At 29.3% G+C, this 5,744-nt stretch overlaps 1 long non-coding RNA gene across 1 annotated transcript; it reads left to right on the top strand.

Moving 5' to 3' along the window:
- Nucleotides 1-3,418: 3,418 nt before the first annotated feature.
- Nucleotides 3,419-5,162, top strand: LOC146887876 (uncharacterized). Its single transcript, XR_014993417.1, has 3 exons — nt 3,419-3,566; nt 4,799-4,908; nt 4,990-5,162. It is a non-coding gene; the product is annotated as an uncharacterized LOC146887876 (long non-coding RNA).
- The last annotated feature ends 582 nt before the right edge of the window (nt 5,163-5,744 follow it).

Below are 5,744 nucleotides of genomic sequence, written 5' to 3'. Positions count from 1 at the left end.
ATCTTCATCTGCTCACACCAATCCAATTACACGATCTTCATCTGCTCACACCAATCAGATGATCATTGCGAAAGAAAAACAAAACAAGGCAAACAATACATAGAGAAAAAGGGTAAGCTAATGTTATAAGAAGAGTTAATCATTCAAGCATTTAATCACTTAAGTCATGCATAATTCAAATCATCCTATTTCATACAAGGACATAAAGTTATGACTCAATTATCTGAATACATGCATTAATATTAGATCCTGGTAAGTTGTGCACTTATGGTGGCATCTAGTGCTCTGCAGAGCGATAAACATTACCATAAATAAGGTTAGGTTAGACGTTAACGCCTTTGGCCAAGGTAAAGTCCTTAGACTAGGACTTCATGCTCCTCTCACCATATACCCTATCATTCTTTACTTGAGAATTGGATAACTTCCAACTGAATTCATATATCAATGGGTATACTAGAACAATTTACCACTAATTCTCCTTGAATTAGAATCAACAAAACTCAATTTCATTTCACATACCAATCATTTCTCAAGAAATCATTCATAGAAATCACAAAGCCTCTACAATTGATCATCTAACTATTACTCGGGTTCTGATCCACTCACTCAGTCAGTGGCGGATCTTGACAATTAACTTGGGGGGAGCCAAAATAATATTTTAAAATTTATACGTTTTATCACCATTACTAGTACAACAAAAATAAATATCTAATATATAATTTAATTATAACTATAAAAGAAATCACATATTCTAATAAATTAGGCCAAAACATATATTATTAAAAAAACTTATATTTCCTGCCAGTTTTGTTTTGAAATTTTTTTCATAAGAAATACTTATAAAGTTTGTTATGAAAAATAATCAGTAAGAAATTGCTACCAATTTTTTAGTAAACTATTTAGAATTTCACATAAAAAATTGTATGAAATACTTGTAAATTTTATAAATGGCAAAAAAAAAATCTTGCAAAATTTTATAAAAAGATTACAGGAAAAATATCATGAAATATGAATAATTCTAGTAGTGATAAATTTTCGGTTATATTTGTTTTCCAATGTAAATAATTATATTATGTACAAAAAATGTATCTTTTATTTCATTTCACAATCTTGTTTAACAAAAAAAAAATCTTTTTATTTAAGTAAAATATGCTTCTTATTCTTGTTAAAGATTGTTATAGTTGAAAGATGATTGATAGATTTTTTAAAATTTGAATAATTAAGAGTATTAACAATAAAATATTGAAATTAAAATTTTAAATTAATTTTGTTGTTGAATATGATATTAGCAATTTAGTTATGAAACTATTAATTAATAGTAAGTGAGTAAGTAAAAAGGTGATAATAAATATTGTTATCTTTTTTAAATTCATTAAATAATTAAATTTTACTTGTAATTAAATTATTTTTTTTAAAAAATTATAAACATATTATAAATTTTAATTACTAACCTATAAAAAAAATATTGGGAGGGGGGTCATGGGCCCCTACAAACTAACTAAGGTCCACCCCTACCCCCTACGCTTAGTGAAACCATCTCCTTGCTAGTTGAAAAGAGCACAAGTGTCCACTCGTCCAGCGACTAGATGGCTTGCCCAACGAGTGTATCATTGGGACTCCAGGAAAAAAAATTCTTCAATAATTCGTTCATGAGAGGGTGTTCTCGATCATCGACTACAAAGTCAGTAAACTCTCTAACTTTGAATTCACTCAGCGAGTAGGTACTCAACCAATGACTCCCAAGTTAGTGAGCCATTGACTCTAGGTTCGTTTAGCGAGTGAATTCTCGTTCATTGACTTCCAAGTCATTGAGCATCTAGCTTTGGATTCGCTGAGGGAGCTATCCCTCAACCAGCGAGTCTGCATAATTCTGCAGAACATGATTCTGCATAATTATGCATTCCTAGTAAATTCTAAACACCTCAAGAACCTTCACAGATGCCAAACACATATCAAACTTGAATCAACCACAAACAATAGTGTCAAGAACTATCAAATACAAGACCAATCCAAATGTTATTCACAACTAACAATCTCATGTTTAACACCTCAATTTCACATAATCATGTATCATTCCTTAGATCAAACACAACTACCATTCATAGTATCATCATACAATCTATCAATTCAATATTCCTATAATTTAAAAACAAAAAATTTAGCTTCCCTAACATGTAAGATGACTAGAAACACTCAAGGAGTATAAAATCTCGTCTCTAGCCATCAAGACACACTACTCAACCTAAGAACATCACAAACATGACCAAGGAACGTCATTAGAACCATTGATCAACAGAAACTCAAGAGTAAAACATAGAAGTCACATGCGAGCCAAGATTACTCACATGCACATAGATTAACATCATATATAAAAAAAAGATAGAAAATTAACTTACTCAATTTGAGAGATTGATCGAACATGAGTGGAGAGCTCACCATAAGGATCATCCTAGCGATCTTTGATCTTCGAAAAGATGAACTCAAGGATGAAAAATCTAGAGAGAATGGAGAAGACTTAGAGAAAAGATTTTTAGAGAAATGATGTATTTATAAATAGTGAAACTCATTTATAAAATTTCTATTTATACTTAAATTTTTTAATATTAAAATAATTGAGTATTCATTTTTTGAAACACTTTATCAATCCTAAAGTATATTTTTTAAGTTCTCACAATTTACATCTTATTATTTATAATATTTTTAATTTTAATAATTAAAATTTATGTTATCTATAAAAATATATACTTTTTATTTTTTTTAATTTTATTCTTTTAATTACTACTTTTAAAATTTAAATAATTTATAATTAAAAAATACGTAAAATTTATTATCTATGAAAAAGTTAAGAGGAAATAGTGGAAAAGTAAAATTACCTGAAATTTCGAAGAGCCATGTATATTATATGTCTAACATACACATATACAATATGTAACATGTCTATGAAATAGTTTTACTAGATCAGAATGTGATATGATATATTGCTTTGAAAAAAATGTTGGGTATTTAATTCAAAAAGAACAGGTCTCGTATATTTTTTATCGTCCAAAATTAGTACAATGAAGTCACTTTTTATGTCGCACTAGATTTAGTTAACATATTAATTTGCTAAGAATTAATGGTTTATAATTATTATCTTTTATGATAGTTGTGTGCAATTTTACTAATGTTATTGTATCAACATTTTGTTGAATACATTATGTCACAACAAAAAAGTTTAATTTTAATTGAGATTTATTAATGGAGGTTATAAAATCTATGGTAATTTTTATGTGTATAAGGGAGGTTTTGTAAATCTCTGATAAGTATAAAGGGTTTTGTAATCAAATCGGGGAAAATTCCCTCCACATTCTTTGTCAGAACCTCTCTTTACATTTTTTTTACCCAAAACCTCATTTATCATTTGTTCGAGAAACATAGACTATCCTAAAAACACGTTCCTCAAATGGCAAATCTTCGTCTCTCACCTTCAAATCTTCATCTCTCATTTTCAATAGAAAATTTTTCCTCCGCAATTACATTTTGATTTCCTTCTTCGGATCTTCATTTGTCGATCGTAGCTTCAATTGGTAATGGTTTCCCTTTTAGAGTTTCAATTTTTCTTTTTCATTTTGCCGTTAATTTCTCACATTCCCATCTTTGATGTTTGTTTATGTGAAGAGATTCAACTTTAGGTGTTACGTTTCGTGAAATCTATGGTGCATCTAAGAGTGGCTATTTTGCCCGTTTAGTGGCCATGCCATCTCCATTTTCGGGTTTTGTTGATTGTGGTTACTTCATAGTGGCTTCGCATGTTTGTAGTTACTACAACTTTTATGTTTCAATTTTAGGTGAAATGGAGTAATTGGTGTTGGCATTGATATGTAGTAATCTATGTATCTATGTTATGTCGTCAGATTATGAGACAAAATTAACATCAGACTGTATTGTTTTTACTTATTCCAGATAATAGAGCAGTGTGTGGCAAGATTGGATGTTGCCATGTTCAATGCCATTCTTCGAGAGTCTGATGATGATATTCCAACCGATCCTATTTCTGATCCATTGGTTTTGTCCCTCTAGATAACATAAATATAGTGCTTGGTAGTTAACAACGATAATTTTAGCAGTTTATTTATGTAGATGGATATTTAGCAACATTAAAGAATTATGGGGAAAGTAGGTCACTGCAATTCATAAGAGAACTAGATGATTCTTAATTTTATATTCTTCAACCTCATTTTTAAAACTTCTTATGGGGAATTTTGAGTTGTCCTTCTTATACACAATTACAAAATCAGGTTAATAATTTCCTATTTTCAATTATTGCTTTTTTTAATTTATCTCTTCTTTCATTCAATAACAATAACAATAACAAGATAGAACTAACTATAGAGGACACATATGGTAACCATGTATTAGTTAAATCACACTTTCTCATCTAAAACACATGCTTTGATATCATTCCAAAACAAACCTTGAGTGGAGCCTTTTTCTTTGGATAGGGATAAGTCATGACATAACTACTCTTGTATTAGGAATAAAGGACAATTATTCAATAGTTAGGACACTACATTTGACTGTAGATAAACTTTACCTTAAATTTCTATTGTTGTCATTGTTGTTATTGCTATCATTATTAAGACATCATTATCCTCATTTGGGTGTATGTATCATATTGTGAATGCGAAGAGTGGTTAGTTAGGCATGTTGTAATATGTTTCATTGTTGATTTTGAGTTTGATTTAAGTTTGTATTGTTGTTAGGCATGTTGTAAAATGCAGACAGTTTGATTAATTTGATTAGTTATGTTCTCAAATAGGTTTCTTCATTAACATCACAAGTCAACGAAATGAAGGCAATGATGACTTTCTTTGTGCAAAATATCAAGGAGAATTGCCTCATGACTTTCCTTTGTTTCATTCATCATTGGTAATATTTAAATTTTAAGTATATTAATATATATTTTATATTGTGAAGAATGTTACTAATTATTATTATTTTTAATATTAGGTATCTGATAAGGGTAGTGTTCCCAATGGAGAAACAAATGACTCAGATCAAGATTGATAGTTGAAGAATTTTATTACTTTCATTTTATTTGACTTTATAACAAATATAACAAAAATATTGTAATAGTTCACTAGTTTGAACGTTTAAACTTTATTATTTACTTTGAACTCATAGACTACGTTCCTTGGTTTTATGAATGTTATATCTAGTTATAAACAAATATCTAAATGTTAGAATTTTTTTTTATCATATGTTTTACGAATTATATGCATTCAAAAAGTATAATAAATAAAATTAAGAGAATTTGAAAAGTAAAAACATCAATAAATAATGAATTGCATTGTAGGGGTAAAAATGGACTTTCAGTATTATTATATAGTATAAAGGATTTAAAACTACATATAAGGAACATGCACTACAGTTACAAAATCGCAGTAAATACTAGTGGTTTAGAATTGTTGGTAATTACCAGGGGTTTTAAAACTGTCGGTAATTACCAGGGACTTTGAAACCGCTTGCTTTGAAACCGCTGGTTACCAGGGGTTTGAAACCGCCGGTAAATACCAGGGGTTTCAAAACCGCCAGTAAGTGCTGCTTTATCCGGGGTTAGTCAAAACCGCCGGTAATCCGTTAACGACGCTGATTTTTCTAGGAGAAAAATAAACCGTCAGAAACTCCTTTAACGGGAGTTAAAACTTTCGAAAATGCCATAAATAACCTCTGGTAAAAATTGATTTTGTTGTAGTGTGTTAATA

Source organism: Vigna unguiculata, chromosome 3, assembly GCF_037176805.1.
Source record: "Vigna unguiculata cultivar grain cowpea cultivar isolate G323 ecotype 2 chromosome 3, ASM3717680v1, whole genome shotgun sequence".
Classification (NCBI taxonomy): Eukaryota; Viridiplantae; Streptophyta; class Magnoliopsida; order Fabales; family Fabaceae; genus Vigna; species Vigna unguiculata.
This window is presented reverse-complemented; position numbering and strand designations above follow the sequence as displayed.